The sequence below is a fragment of the Lathamus discolor genome, chromosome 9 (assembly GCF_037157495.1).
Source record: "Lathamus discolor isolate bLatDis1 chromosome 9, bLatDis1.hap1, whole genome shotgun sequence".
In the NCBI taxonomy this organism is placed as follows: domain Eukaryota; kingdom Metazoa; phylum Chordata; class Aves; order Psittaciformes; family Psittacidae; genus Lathamus; species Lathamus discolor.
This window is the reverse complement of record NC_088892.1, coordinates 12543191-12560195: the sequence shown is the minus strand read 5'-3', so window position 1 is coordinate 12560195 and position 17005 is coordinate 12543191. Positions and strand designations below refer to the sequence as shown.

At 42.3% G+C, this 17005-nt stretch overlaps 1 long non-coding RNA gene across 1 annotated transcript in view; it reads right to left on the bottom strand.

Annotated features, from left to right (window-relative positions):
- The window catches only part of LOC136019455 (uncharacterized), a 28692-nt gene extending 12130 nt beyond the window's left edge, over positions 1 to 16562 (bottom strand). Inside the window, exon 1 of the long non-coding RNA XR_010614890.1 lies at positions 16458 to 16562. This is a non-coding gene — a long non-coding RNA (uncharacterized LOC136019455). The remainder of the gene's footprint in view (positions 1 to 16457) is intronic.
- Between the last annotated feature and the right edge of the window lie 443 nt (positions 16563 to 17005).

The following is a 17005-nucleotide window of genomic DNA, read 5'->3' as shown; positions in this document are numbered from 1 at the left end:
GATGGGATTTCTATTGCTGTCATTCTGTTTAGGGGAAAAAAAAAAAAAGACTTTTCTGCTGCTGGAAACTATTGATGAGTGTGGTCTTTGCTTTCCACTTTGGCTCTGCAATATGTTCTTGGGTTTGGAGCATGTCTGCATCTTCCTGTGTGATGGCAAGGGCCATGAGAACTGCATTTCCTTTTCACATGCTAGGACTAAACTTCTGCATGTTTTTTTTTTTTTGTCCTTATTGTTGTGGTTTAAACAAAGTCAGCCATAAATCACGCAGTCGCTCTCTCACCCCCGTCCCCGTCCCCCCCCTTCTTGCCCTCCCCTTACTCCCAGAGGGATGGAGAGGAGAATCAAAAAGAATGCAACTCCCACGGGTTGAGATAAGAACAGTTTAGTAACTAAGGTATAACACAAATCACTACTGCTACCACCAGTAATAATAATGATAAAGGAAATAACAAGGGAAGAGAATACAACACCTCAGCACCTGCTGACTGATAACTTCCCTCACCCCACCCGGCCGAACACTGACTGATACCTAGTCCAACCCCGTAGTGCCTTAGCCCTTCTGGGTAACTCTACGTTACATCCTGGGCATGACGTGCTGTGGTATGGAATACCTCTTTGGTCAGTTTGGGTCAGGTGTCCTGTCTCTGCTTCCTCCCAGCTTTGCCTCCTCCCTAGCAGAGCATGAGGCTCAGAAAGTCCTTGGTCACACTAAAACATTTGTGTTACCAGCTCTGTTCCCAGGCCAAAAGTCAAAACACAGTGCTGCACCAGCTACCAAGAAGGAGAAAAATGACTGCTACTGCTGAACCCAGGACACCTTATACAAAATTTTTCTGATAATTTTTTTTTTTTTTGCTGAAACTAAAGCTATATAGAAATATTTTCTATCAGCCACCCCATACCAGTTTTGCTAGGATAGCTTTGGCTAAGACAAAGGAAATCACAAGCATGATAGGAATTATGGAAATAAATTGATTAAGATTCTATTTCTCCCCATTTTAATTTTATTTTGGAATGGGCTGCAACAAACAGATGTCTCTCCCCTCTCTAGTAGTGAAGCAGTTGTCAGAGGCAGAGTGTCCACTCTGGGTCTATATGTTGAATGTACAAGCAAGATTCCTTTCATACCTCTTCCTATATAACTGGTTTGAGCTCCTTTGCTTTCTTTGACAGACATCTTCAGGACCTCGAGCTTTCATCCTTTTTCTTGAATTACTACCTGATGGTGGGTATCTTTCCTCAGCTGTTTCCCATGTGGAAGTCACAGTCCTGCAGGAACCCTCACCATGGAGAGGTGCTGGGAAAAAGCCTGCTTAATAACACTGTACTGTCTCATGGTCCTATTTTACGGTGTTCACAATCTTATTTTATGGATCTAAGAAATAGTTGAAACTTTAAATGCAGCAATGAAAATGAGAATGTCAACACCTCTCTCTTGGATGATTCCCAGACCAGATCTGTTTATTAAATAAGAAACCTTGACATGGCCACCGCAAGCTTCTTGCTAACCTTTGCATTTCATTTTTCTTAAACTGTTTATATGCACATGAGGGCTAAATCCTAACCGAAGCCTCAGGGATTTCTGCTAATTTTAATAAAAAGGTCAAACTGGAAATGGAGTGATTGTGTATTGAGGCAGGCAGAAAAGCTCACAAGAACAGTGTTCCTGCAAGGGCAGCAGCACAGAGTGATGCCATCAAACAAGTTTTAGACATTTTGTTCTTGTTGCTCAGTTTGGTCATGTTTTAACACCAGGGAATTTGTGAAGCAGATACTTTGGTACTGGAGGGGGATGTTTGGGTTTATGGATTGGATAAAATGAATACAGGTGAAATGGCATGGACCAGCAGATCTCTGTAAGAGTCTTCCATGAGGCTGGATGCCCATATCCCAGATTCTGAAGGGAAAGATGGCTTTCAGGAAAGAGCGTAATCCCTTCCCGCTTTGACTTACGCTTCTCAGACACAGCCCTTCCCCTCTCTAGCCAGAAGAACCGAGACTAGCTATAGACAAAGTTGCAACAGCTTCAAAGGCTTCACTGAAAGACAAACATAGCCTTGAGTGCAGTTTGCTTCTAAGTTATGGTCTGTGCCTCTTTCAGAAAATTTTAGAGAGGTTACAAAGACGAAAGAGCAACTGAGGTCTCTTCATGCTCTATTTGCTGTGAGAAGTATTACAAATTCAGAGACGTGATTTCAACAGTCAGACTGTTGTTGTAGACCAGGAAAAAGCAAGCACTACTGATCCCTTAAACACAGAGGATAATCTGCACCCGCCTGTCCCCTCCATCCAAGCACGGGTCACTCAGGAAAACACCATAAGATCGCTGATGGCCCTGTCTTCAGGGCAGAGAAGGAAACCACAAAGCAAAGGCTGGACACCCTGCAAAGACTTCAGCTATCACAAAAACAGTTGTTGAATACCTCCTAGTGAGATATAAAGAAATTGCCAGCATTTCCTTTTCTCATCCAGTGCGCATGCACTGCACTTTGGTGATTTCAGAAAGCTAGAGCTGTGTTCTGCAGGAAGGGCTGAAGACACTCATTGTGACTCTGCAGATCACCAAGGCCCTCCGCAGTAGTGACTACAGGAAGAAATAGGCAGAGTGCTGCTTCCTATCTGCTTTTGTGAAGCAGATGTGGCAGGGCTGATCTGGTCCTTGGAGAGATTGCAGGTTCAGCTCTGCTGGCATCATCTTCAGATTCAGGGCTTTCCTTTGGAAACCTGGTCTCAGGCTGTCCACATATCATATCAAACTCCAGATCCTCCTGGAACATTCCTATAGCTCCCTGAGAGTGAAAAATTTACCATTGGTTTGGGAGCGTGAAAGGGCTGTTATTACTTTCATGCAGGTGTTGGGAGATTTCTTCTGCACTCTGAATGAGATGTTGTGATGAGTTTCAAAAGCCCTTAGTCTTCCTCACACAACATAAAGTTAGCCATAAACCCATTTGGAACATCCTAGTGGGTCAGCAGAGCTGAACCAGCAGTCCCTCCAAGAAAAGATCAGCCCTGACACATCTGCTTCATAAAAGTGGATGGGAATCAGCACTCTGCCCATTTCTTCCTGTAGTTACTACTCTCTTTTTCAGCACACCTTCATATGCAGTTGTGATTCATTTCATCATGTTGTCATCTCAGGTCTTGTGGTCCCAACCTACACATTCCAACTTTTCCTGCTCTAGAACTCCCATTTTCCCTCTCTGAAAACCGCATCAGTGAGGATGACCTGGGACCAGCTCTGGGTTGTATTTACTAACTCACCAACCAGCTCCTGTGGTTGCTTCATATGGGTTGGCATAAGGTTAGATTTAGGGCATGAAATCCCCTTCTTACCTCCAATTAACACTTTAAATGGAACATCATAAGGAAGTTAGCAGCCTTACACAACCATGAAAACAGAGAGAAGGCTACTTTGGGGAAAAAGTCTAACACCCTTTTTCTCCAATAGGATTTTCAATTGGAACCAGCATTCATGTTCATACTCTTCTACCTCAACACCAGCATCTGAATGCAAGAAGACGTAGAAAGAGTACAGATGAGGCATGACTGTGAAAGCCATATGGGAAAGTGCTGATCCCTTCTCACTCTGATATAACCCTGTATTTATTACAGTGTCTGCTTGTAACTCAAGGCTTATATAAACTCAAAGACAGTATTTGCAGTCAGCTAAGAGCACTCAGGTGGTCAGCTACTACATCTCAGGCAGTGGGCAGTAACACAGTCATATTCTGGTGCTATAATTCAGAATATGGCAGAACAGCAGCCCTCCCTATAGGCTTACATTAGGGAGACAAGGCAGGAATCAAGCTGGTGGTCCCAAACATCACTATATAGCAGCTCCTGAGGCTTCCCTTCTCAACGCAGCATGGGAGGCTCTGCATACCCCTGTAACATTAATCTTGTTAACCAATTTAGTAAGATTGGAATCTAATTCTGCAGCTTTACTGCGATATTGATGCCACACAAAGGCTGCTCCCACTACAGTATGCAGATCTCTGGATGGACCCAGATGGGTCAACACTGAACAAAACACAGCAGGAGCCCAGCACCGTGAAGGCAGGTACTCTAGTGAGCCAGAGATGCATGGCTGCTGTAGTCCATAGGCACCAACAATACAGGACACACTGGCTGACATGGGGCAAGTAGGCAGCACTGATAAAGAAGAAATATTTCTTCTCCTAAAAATATCAATTTTCCTCACAGGTAATATTTCCTGCTAATTCCTAATATCAGGATAATTTCCCTAACTGTAAGAGACTGTTTAGGTCCCATACAAGCATGCTACAATTTCAGTTAGAAAAGCTTTAGTATCCTTGAACATCTAAATGAGCCAGGGATATATTGTTTGAAGCATGCTGTGCTCTCCTATCACCTTTTCAGCTACCTTGTCCTGCACTAACAGTGTTAGTGCACTAATAGCTGCAATCGCTTATGGGAATGACTCTATTATTATGTGTTATGATGCATACCTGGGCTGACACTCTGGAAAGCAGCAACTCAGGAGACTGGAACTTTTTCAGCCCCCGACAATTACCTCCCTAATAACGCTGATAGGAGTAAGTGGGCACAGATAATTAGCAGCCTCAGAAAAGATTTGTAGTTTCATTCATTCCTAGTAGGAACAGTAGGAAAGTCCCTCAAAAACAGCTGAGGCAATTTGGATTTGGATGTTTCCCAGTGTGCAGAGATTACAAAAGTAATACTGCCGTAAATCAGGCTGTTACTAGAGCTCCCACAGCCCTTCAGTCATGTCAATCATCTGGTTGCCTTCAGTGAGAGTGTTTCCATGTGTGAGGACTTTTGGCAGGACTAAAGTCTGAAAGATGAAGCACTTGCATATAATGACAGATTAATGGAATAATATGGCTTGGGAGAACTAAGCTTCCTATACAATTATTTATATGCTATGTTGAGGCATGCCATTTCTCTTGGCTACATTCAGCTGAGCAGCTTTGTGGCTTGAAAAGCAGTCGACACATACTCAACCATGCTTTGCTCTGGTTTGTATCAGCTCTGATTCAATGCCACAGTTTCTGCAGAACGATGCCAAGGCAGATTTCACCCAAATGTTATCTCAAGGACCATAGCAGCACACTGCTCTCACTGGAGGCTTTAACAGACGGACCTCTTCTACCCACAGCTCTGCTTCCCCTTTGCTTCTGCATGAATCCAGAGGGTTTTCTGCATGAAGTCAGTTTTTTCCCCACACTGACATCTTGAAAGGACTCACAGAGGCTGAGGACCCAGAGACAGATCTTGAAAGAACTGTATTGTTTCTAGAGGATTGTCCATGTGCCAAACACATCCCCTTTTTGGTGTCAAAGCAATATTCCCAAGAGAGTGGGGTCAGCTGCAGGGCGATTAGGAGTCAAACCTCCTGTGCCTCCTTGCTGCAATGTGCTGCAGGAAAAGAAAATATTTGGCTGTTGTTACTTCTCTTTACCAACACTGGCATCAGGAGTGAGTCCACAAAATCCAGCATGAAATAGAAGAGTAAAAATGTTGCAGGGGAAAACTGTGAGACATATCATAGGGTAAGGTACGTGAACAGGCACACAAGGAAAAGGTGTGCAAGCCCTATGCTATTTCAACACCTTTGTAAGTGTCTCATCCAGAACATTGACAGGGGCTTGCTAAAGAATGGGAACATCCTCACATGGGTTTTGGAAAGACACAAAGAACAAGTTCTGTAAGGCTTCACCAACAGCTGGCTCTAGAGCTTGGTGGAGTGCTCCATGAGCTCGCCCCCAGCCTCTGAGTTACCATCTATAAGGGGAGAGGACTCCTAGCCCAAACCACCGTGCATGCAGAGGAGGGCCCCAGGCAGTTTCATGCTGTCTTGACCAATTTCCTCTGACTGCAGTCATTTTGTTGCTTTCCTCATTTTTGCCATTCCCTGAACTCACCCGCACCCTTCTGATGCCATCACAGCTCCCCAGGCACCTCACACCTGTGTGTGCCCACTAAGGCAAGGGGCTGCCCCAGGCCACTCATCTCTCTCTCTGCCCTTTTATTTATTCCACAAATAACACACTCCAGTGAGAGCTGGGTTTACATCGCTGGGAAATTGCAAATCAGAAAGGTAAGCTCTAATGAGGGAGAAGAGGGAATATTTTTGCATCAAACAGCAATTGCTGAACATGCTGAAGATTAAAAGGGTCTATAAAACATAATGAATACACCTGGGCTTGTGCATTCAGTTGACTCTTAAAACTCAAAGAATCTGAATTAGTCTCATTTCCTTAGGGAATACAGTTTTTTTTATAAGTGTAATTTATACATTCTGGAGACTTCATCTATCACCTGCAGTGCTGTGAACCAATTCCAGGGACTTGCAAATGAAAGGCTGGTGAAGAAAAAGGAAATATTTAAATGAAACATCCTTTCAAAACCTCATTTCTGAGTGACTGGCCTGGAAATACAGAAAGTAAAGAGGAAAGAAAAACAGGAAATATCTTTATATATCCACCCTTACTAGTAGTACACATCAGCATTTCCTCACCTGTACAGCCTTCTTTCGCATTTTAGTTTTGTGTTTAACTCCCAATCAGTGAGGCATAGAACTCCTTAGCACCCTGATCATCAGACACATTAATCCTATGTTTATGAGAGAACATGAGTATTGAACAATAAACTCACCTACTAGCATTGCAATATAATCTGCAGAGACTTGATCTTATGTAGAAACAAAGGAAAAAAAACCCTCCCCTTAGAGACAGAGAGACACCCTGTGCTGTGCACATGGGGTGTTCCCACACATCATATCCTTCGGCCTTGAATGGTCATTTCTTCTTAAAGAAGTGTGCATGCTGCAAGCCACCCTGTGCCACGAACATCACATCCTCCCTGCCTGTCCTCTCTGCTCCTGTGCCAGCTGGGTAACACAAATTGCAAAACAAGGACATTGCTGTCTGTGTTTACGTCCTTTCTGCACTTCAGTTCCTCTTTTTCTAATCAACTTCTCCTTCAGGACACTTTCCTGTGCCACAAGCACAATGCTGTCACAGCCATCTGCACTTTGAGCTTCAAGTAGTCTTAAGTATGGTGGGGTCAGGCCAAAAAGTATTCAGAATGTAAAAGCCACAGACCCTAGGAAGTTCTCTCACCCCATGCAAAAAAGTCCGACCCTACGCTTATCTTTTAAACCTTCTATCAGGAGACTATTAGCTCCAACTTGAAAACTGGTAGAGAAAAACAAGTCTTTGCTTTCTGTCCAACCTCTCCCATTTCCTTCCTAAGTTTTCAACTAAATCCAAGCCATTGATGTAATTCTGGCATTTGAAGGGCAAAACAAAAACCCTCCCTTGATCTTGATATAGAGGTCTTTAAAAAAACCAGCCTGAAGTCAAGCTGTTAGGGGTGCGGAAGGCACAACCAAACAGCTCAGGAGAGAAGTACTGTTTCTTAGACTTCTGCTGTAGTACTGGGGCCTCAGTAGCTGCTAACACAGGTTGCTAAAGAAGCTTTCTCAGTCTAATGTAGCAAAGTGAGATTTCACTTGTGTGGAACTGGAACTGGCACTAGCCCTGCTAGATTTTTGTGCCTGGGCTTCTGTGGTGTGAGCAGACTGTGTTTTATAAATGAGGAATGAAGGCCAGATGTGGGGCACATTGCTGCCGAAATACTCTTAAAAGTCTCATCCATCAAAACAGACTATACCAGCCTGCTTCCCTACAGTGTGTCATGGAGCTTCTCTTACAAGTTTCATGCTCTGAATGGCTTGTTTACAAGTGTATTTTTAGCCAACAAGTACAAATTCTATTACCAAAATTGCTCAGCTATTAGTCTGAAGTTCATTCACAAGGCACAGACAGCCAACCTGCTTCAGCCACCAAAATAAGCTGCAAGAGTTCAGGGATTTTATTTCTGTTTAAAGGAAGGATTTTATTTCTATTTAAACCCATAATAAAAAATTAAATAAAATAAAAGCCCAAAGGAAAGCAATGTGTTTGTTCATGCCAATCAGACAACCAGACTTGATCTGGAGAAAGTAAAAAGCCATGGTCCTTTAAGACATGATCAGAGTATATCTAATATAACCTCATATTTATAAAGGTAGATGCATGCTAGGGTTGCACTGAATGCAAGATGTCTGTCCACACAGGAAATAATATTCTTAGCATCTACACGTCCCACCATAATGCAAGCACCTTATCAACTAAGTGTTTACTTCTTATTGGGCCATTCAACAGAACACCAACAGCATAATACCAGGATGCACTGGAAACAGTTCAGTGCTCTGATGGAAGAAAACCAGATCCAAACTGAAAAATTCTTTAGGTTTTTATAATGCTTAGGTGCTTGCTCCACCTTCTGCCTCTCAGAAAGGGAAAGAAGTGATTATCATCCATCCAAACCCCAGCTACACCGGGAAAGCTTGAACACTTCTGTCAGCTGTGCCAGCAGCTAGTACTCCGTGGGTAGTGCCTGTTTTATCCACCAGCCAAACGGCAACTGAAGGAAGCTGGATTCACTTCTCTGCCTGCACTGGCATGGGAAATGCAGACTACAGACTGTGAGGCTTAAACAAGTGGCTCCTCCTGCGTGCCTAGGGCACTGTGGTGACACACAGCTGATGACTACGACTTTCAATACTTACGTGTGCAATCTGTAGAGATTACCCTGTGGGATCAAACCTGGTCAAAGATGGTCTGCCACCACACACTTCCAAGCCAAGTACAGCACAACAGCTTTGCAAGCATGCTTGGAGAGTGGGATTGCTGTCTTTTCTCTATAGGCAGCAGATCTGCTCTCTGAAATGATGGAAAGACTACCTCCAGAAACTGAAAAAGCAGAACAGGGGTCTTCACTCTGTGCCATAGATTTCAATGATCAAGTTTCAGTCAACTTCAACCAGGGCAGAATGTATTTTTCTTAGTTGTTTTTTTTAGTTCTGTATGAAATAGGTGACATCAATTAGACTTGTTAGTTTTAATTAGCATTTGCTTTTCTTCTGCTCCGTAGAAATTGTTTTGTTTTGACAAAAAAGGGGAAAAACTTCCAGTACATACCTCAAGTCTAGCATTTAGGATGTCAACATGAAAGACAAAACTAATTGAGGTATTTCACAAGAGATCCTGGTGCTTCCCACAGACCCCAGTGACATGATGCTTTAGACAGGCATTCAGTACTTTTGTATATATATAAACACATCCAAATAGTCAGAGATTCACAAAGTGAAAGCTGACATCACTTAATACCAGCAATGGAACAGAACCCAAGGCTCGGCTAAGTTCAAGCCTAATAATACTGGATATTGTTGCAAGAACACAGCAAGAATCGATCCTTCTTTCAGGTAACAGAATGTAGCAACTCAACATAATTATGCAAAGAAAGTGTTATTAGCAGCTAATGAAAGGAAACTTATACAAAAGTATAGATTCTCTAGAGAATATTTGGTTTGTCTCAATAACACTGTCAGTATTACATACAGATATCTCCACAGTACAAATACAAGCATAAGTTTATATATATATTTGTATTTTTTATATATATATAGAATTTTATATATATATTTATATTTTGTATATATATTTTTTTAAGTATTACATTTCTTAGACATCTCTATTGACTGACATCAGTTTTTTCTCCTTTTCTAAAGCACCTAACTTGTCCGAACATACGGACAAGGTATGCAGCCAGGTACACAGGCAACTTTCCATTTTGATCGGAAACTAAGAAAGGCCCTAAAACAACCTTCTAGGACCTAGAAAGGGAACTACTTCCTTTCTGGCTTTAAGATAGAGGTTTTCTGCTTATGATGTTTTGTGTGACATAGCTACCTGCCATTATGAGTGGTGGGGACACAGACAGGATGAGGGTGGCCTCTTGTAGGTTCCTCCTGCCAAGATGAACTCTGCTTGCTTGCAGTATGCATAAGCTGTTGAAGGAGTGTTAACGGAGGGCTTGGCAGGAAAGGACAAGAAAGAGGGAGGTGAAGGTATGAATATTTTCAAGATAATTCCTCAGTGTAACAAGACAACAGCTATTTACTTGTTTTACAGGCAAGTTACAAGATTCTTGGGAATCAAGGTTTGTATTGAAGTACCAACCTTTTTGGTACTTTGGTACTTTTTAACCAAACCAAGCTTTTGGTTACTTGGGGCTTCTTCTTATTCTGCTACATCCATCCTTTCCCCTCAACATCCCACTAAGACCAGGGCATGCCAGAGGGAAGCCATAATCAGTGGCTTTGCAGGGCTAAAACACCACAACTGCTTCAGAGAACACTTTCTGCCTACCCCAACAGACCTTGCACTTGTAGAAATCACCAGGTTTTGTGCCTCCTGCCTTCTCTAAAATGTTCTTTCCCTTTAGTTTATGGTGCTCATTAACAGAGGACTTCAGGCTACTCCAGGAATTTACATGTCTCCTCACCAGAGCTAGAATAGTCTACTCAAATACAAATAGGGGTTTATAAATTTGGGCACAGTAGAGCCAAGATTGGGATCATTGAGCATCTTTTGCACAAAACAACCACCTCCATCTCATTTGTCAGAAGAGATCATAGGACCCTCCAAGATCAGACGCCAAAGATTCAGAAGGTAATGCCTCTAAATAACACTGCTGGGCTCTGTGACCTGTATTTCAATGAGGCTTCAACTCTGGGCACCTACATTATTTGTACCTGTGTACAAATACATCAAAACTGAGGTGCTGAGTTAAACATCATCCATGATGGGATCTGCTCCAGCTTCCTGCTATGTTAACCACAAGACTTCTCATCATGTCTCAAGAGCTCCATGTCACATGTCATATTTATAAGAGGAATCCACACCGTGATAAGGATCAAGCACAGCATGGGCTCATCATTTTGCTTTAAAGCTCTAAATGTGCAGAACAACTCCACATAAATCAAGTCCATGCTATCAGTCTGTAGGCCTGTTTCCAGGCTTTCTCTAAATCAACACAAAACTAATGAGACCTAAAAATCCCACCAGGCTTTCATGAAATGCTGCTTCTTTATCATGAAATATAATACAGAGCAGGAACAATTGGGCTTCTGATCTTTTTGAGGAGCCTAGCTCTACTGAGTGTTACAGGACATAGAATTTCTATTATTTAGATAGTAAAAGAAATAACAAATGGTTTCATCTCTTAACCTTGCCTAATAGGCAGCCTAAAGAACTCCAAAGTATGGTAATTGCTACAACGGCAGTTTGCTCAAGTCTCAGTGATAGTATAATAAGAAGAGCCTTATTTTGCTCTTCTTTTTAAGATTGATTCACCCTGAAAAGTAATCAATAAATGCAATTTTTCCACTACAAATACCTGCTTGGTATGTCATAATTTTGCTCACACTCAGCTTTGCTAGAGTCCTATGACAGTGAGCCACCAGGTCACTCATGCTCAGGCACCCCTTCAATCTGGAGCTGGCCAGATGCAGCTAGTGGGACAGAAGTGGAGACAAGACGGGAGAAGTAACCCTGGTACTTTTCAGTCTTCCTCCAGATTCCTTAATCCCCATTTCCTATCACTAGACTCCCAAGCCCATTCTTGCCTGACAAGAAAAAAACCTAAAAATAAACATGACCACTGACCAGGGTTTGGCTGGCTATCAAAGCCTGTTCCACAGATTTTCCCAAGCAGTACTATGCACTGTTGTCCCAAGTTCAGCTGTAACAGTTATTTTTCTCCTACTTGGTAGCTGGTGTTGTGCTGTGCTTTTGACTTATTCTGAGAAAAATGCTGGTTTTAGTTGTTCCCCAGTAATGCTTACTGCAATCAAGGACTTTTCAGTCTCATACTTTGCCACTGAGTCTGGGCTTAACCCACAGCTGTGAAGGACTCCGTGGTAGAAGTCATCCCCCAGGCCACGCCATCAGTCCCAAGCCAGGGAGATGGTGCTCGTGGTATATGTGACTGCAGAGCTCTGGACTGACCAAGGACATAGATCCCATAACCAGGGAGCTCTCAGAGCAATCACTGTTCAGCTTTGCAGACTTTGTGTTAATTCCCCTTTGAATTATATCCTCCACTGTTAACAGAATAGAGGGCATAAAATAGCATACCTTCATCTCACCTGATTGTTATCAAAAGTAAGTCAAATGAAGAAGTGATTGCATTTCCCTTTGCAGAAAGGAATATCATCATGTTAATTATTCTTTACCAGCACAACAGCAGTATTCTTCCCCGAAAGGGTTATCAAGCACTGGAACAGGCTGCTCAGGGAAGTGGTGGAGTCATCTCTGGAGGTATTTAAAAGCTGTGTAGATGTGGCCCTTAGGGCCATGTTTAGTGGTGGACTTGGTTAACAGTTGGAGTCATTTATCTTAAACATTTTTCCCCAACCTAGATGATTCTATTCTAAAGTGATGAAACATTTCCCACCTAAATGCATCACTCAGTTGTTCACGCAACAGCCTGCTACATTTCTTCTAACTGAAAGACTCCAGCAGTAACAATATACCTGTGTTTTTATATATATATATTAATGCAGTGTCTCGGATTTCTCTCTCCAGTCATTAGTTTTAAGACTATTCAATTCAGACTCAACATAGTTTTGTAGAATACAGAACTGAATTTTTATACCGGAAGGAATCAGTATAGTGGGAAAGACTGACCTCCAGCCTCATGGAGACTGCAGCTTTCTTAAAAGGGCTGCCGCTTCTGCATGCCAACTCCAGCTAAATCCTTAGCCCCCATCCCAGCTGAACATTAATATCTTAGAAAAACCCCAAGAGGTTTAATTTCTAATTGATTTAAAAAATCCCAACCATATCCTACTGCATTGCGCCCAGTTCTCTTCCGATACTAGTGTCACATTAATGTAACCAGAGATCTCTGTGAAATTAGTCTTGCTCACTGTACTGGGAAACAAACAAAAACAGTCAGACCTACTGTTTTCTCCCTGTTACACTTACAGTCGGAGTTTAATCCACAAATAGGTATGCATAACCCAGGCTCTGGAGAGAGAGTTACTCAGTATGATCAAATAGTATTGCATAAAATCAGATAATGTTTCATTACTGCTAACAATTTTCGCAAAGAAAACTGGCTCATTTGAGATACCACAATGGCTACAATACACCACAGATAGACACTACACATTAGTATGTACACCAAATGAACAAAGTCAGTCTTATGTCTGCATTAAAACAACTCAGCAAATATCACAAGGGAAATTATGAATTAGCTTGCCTGGTTATGGTCAGTGTTACTGATAATTGCACATTTAAGCAAATCAAATATGGCAGGCAAGTCCTGTTTGTCTTTTTCCCACTGCTTTTGACCATTCTCACAACACTTCTGTGTTACAGACAAAAGGATCCTACTCTTTTCAAGGCTGAACAGATCACGACCACATTGGGGTACCTGGGGATGTTTCTGGGCACAGTGTTTGACATCCAAGTGTCTTGCTAAGGTAACATCTTCCTTTTGCCACACCTGCTGTTGAGAAGTTATTATCCTCCCAAGCAAACCCTTACCCAACCTAGACACGAAGCATCAATAGCAAAGCGCACATATTCCTGCTTTTCATACACAGTGTTCAGGGGGAAATCATGAGCTAGAACACCAGATCAAAACTCAGCAAGCTTTGTTTCTTCACGCTTTTCTGTTATCAGCGATTTTCTGCCACATGGTGTTTGGGGTTTCCCCCCCATCCCTATACACAGGGAAGCACATCAGTAACAAAAGAAAACCAAAACAACAAGCTACGACACCAAACAACCAAAACCTCCACAACCAAAACCACAAAACAGGAGACAGCAACAGTGTAAGAACTGTTACCCAGTACCCAAGTCCTGGATTTTGTCCCAGGCCAATATATAACAAAGGGGTCTGCAAAACATTGTTGCAACTGGCTTATTCAGGCCTCTACACTTCTAAGAATGATGTCCAACTCTGATTTTCATTTCAAAGGTCCTTATTCAGCAGGGTTAATGAGAAAGAAAGAAATCACATGGCAAATTAAAGCATTGTGAAATTCCCTTAGATAAATGTTACTTGTCAATTCCTCAGTGCTTTGCAGTGTAATTAACTACACCTATGTAGCAAAGGCAAAAAAATATAGCATGCTTCATTTCAAGGTCACAAAACAAGTGAGAAAGAGGCAAGAACAAAGGCAAGATACCCTAAATTGTCACCTCTCGTCAGTCCCCTGCTTCAGCCACTACACAGCCTCCACTCTTCAAGTTGACACAAAACAGAAAAAGTCAATACCAGCTACTAATCGAAAAGCTACAGACAGAGAAGCTATGGTAAAAAGGAGCCTTTCTGAATTGACTGTATAAAGAAACTGCAGTTTAAATCAGTATTTGATATGCAATGTTTGACAAATAGAGCTGTGTACAAAGTTATCTTCTCTTTTTACATATTCTTCTAATAACTGCAGTGATTGCAGACTTAAAGATCCAAGCACCACCTCTGAGCTCAGCTGAATTTTACTCTGCTGAGCTATTTATCATCCTAATACCCCTGCCAAAGCAAAAATAAATTCTACTAGACATATCATTAAAGTACTTAGTAATCAGTATAAGATAACATACAAGCACTAAACCCAGAATACCCCAAAATGCTAGCTTCTGCTCTTTACAGCTACTAAAGTGTCTTAATGAAATTCTGTCTGGCTGCAAAATGAAAATATGGATTTATTTACACACAACATAGTCCATTTAATTAGCAGCTGAGAGGTTTAATGGCCAGTATTACTTTCTGTTAAACAGTGAGCCATACCCCTCTCAGCTGAAAGCTCTGAATTCAGACAGCTGTTGGGGATTCATTTTACTTAAAAGGTGAATTTCAGATGCAACTGTGCAGTGAAGTCAGAGTTATAACCAAAACAAGGGACAAGCATTCGGAACTGAAAAGAGCTATAGAAATCGCTGCAAGAAGGCCATCCCATGTCCATCCCAGTCTGCAAGTTCTCTATGCTGCAGCCCTAGATGACAGCGCAATTTGAGAGGTGCAATTCATTCCTAATCCAAAAGCCTGGTTACCACAAAAGCCTGAAGATTTAGACATTGTGCAATTACCATCCCAGACTATGCTGCTCCAACCCAGCTCACTTGTATGTAACAGTAGTTCCTCAATCAGCAATACCCATGAGCAAGCTCCAAGTCAAGCAACCAGCTACAAACACTTACAAGATGCTGCCTCTTAGGGCAGGAGTTCTTCGCTTTCCAAAATTTTAGCATCAGAGAACACAGAGAGGGAAATGTCTGGCAACTGGAACAACACAATCTGTCAGCCCAGGGACCCACAGTTACAATCAAACTTTTTATTTCCTTCTTAGAATAGAGCCTGCCCAAATCTCTCCAGTCTAGGGTCCTAGATAGGCTCAGCAGGGGAGAAGCATCCCTATTATTGGGCTCTTAGAGAGCCAGGCAAACAACAGCACAGAGCAGTACCTATTCCTGTTGGACTCATTCAGACCAGCCAGCAGGATTTGCCTTGCCTTTCATCTTCTACAAACCTCACTTTTTAAAACTGCTGAGCATAGGAATCCTTCGGCATCCATATGACCAACTTTCAAATTACTTTTCTATGCAGTCCTAAGAACATGCCAAAAATAAACGGGTTTCATCACCTATTGAAAAAGTAAAGGAAAAGCGTATACATGGCAGCTAAAGGAAAGCTCATTTTACACTCTCCAATCACTAACATACAAAGTGCAAACCCCTGCATTTCCTGGTATCGCCTCAGTAAAAATAAAAACACAAGCCTTCCTCCACATACACAAACCAGACATTTTTCTTTGTTGCTTGTAGCTTATTGATTTTCAGCTGTTCCAGTATAAATTAATCTGTAAGACTTCACCTCTAACCACCCTACATGCTACAGAGCAGTTTCAGGCAGTAAAATGTCAAAATAAGCAAGATAAACAGGTTACTGTGACAAGTTTTCCCAAGGGCAGAAAAACATCATCAGCACCTGCTGCATTTTCCATCTGCTTTGAAGTACCCAGGAGAAAAATCAGAACTTTGATATAGTCAATACTTTGTAACTTATGGTTGGTATTGATTCCTTTAGGAAAACCCAGGCTCTGTGGAAACATATATATATATATGGAAACATATATATATATATATATATATGTTTCTTTCTCTATAATGAGAAAAACAATAAGTAAGATCTAGTCCAGAAAACTTCAGGCCAAAGCACAGCTCTTTTTCCTTCACCCGTCTGACCCTTTGTTACAGCATTGGCCTGCAGACAAGGACCTGTTGACCAGGGCTCCTTTGGATGAGTCCTCAGTGTTGCAGAGCCAAACACCTATAGGTTGGAGGCTGTAAAGTGGGCACTGCCAGCACAGGGCAGCAGCAGAGACAAGTTTTGCTAGTGGAAAATTCCCCACTTGTCTTAATTCGTGCATGACCACCAGCAGGGCAGGGAAAGCTATAAACTACCAGAACACAGCAGCTCTGTTTCTCTACAGGAGATATTTGCTTTCCCAAAGGTGTTTTGACTTCCCAGCAAAAAAAGCATCATATCAAGAAAGCAAACCTCACCTCTCAGCACATCAGGTGATATGGGCAACCAAAGCACAGCACCTTCTGCCTCTTCTAGCCACTCTTTCCCAGCAGAGAAAAAGAACCTGTACCCAATGCAATTTAAGCTGGTGGAGTTGGGTGTGACATGGCCCTGCTCAGGGGCAGCTCATCAACCACATCCTAGCTGTGCCCAGGCTCCAAACCCTGCAGCTTGGGTCCCTCCAAAGCCACCAGCCAACCAAACCAGTCCAGTCCTTCAACAGCATAATGAATTTGTTTTATTTACAACTAAATCACAGCTGAGGGAAAGAGGGAAAATACTTGCTTCAAGCTCTAGCTGTGAATTACTGGCAGAGTCCCCATCCCCTCAAGGCATGGGTTCCTCAGGTGATGCTGCTAAGGAGCTCTTGTGATGGTAGCTGCCTCACCTGCTGTGTGAAGACCAGCACAACCATGGTATGCACCTAACCTCCAGCACAAGTGATGTGGTGCTGTGCATGCCCTGGCCTCCTGAAATGCTTTTTGTGACCCATTTCGTCTTGCAGGAGAAGCTTGGAGGAAATTAT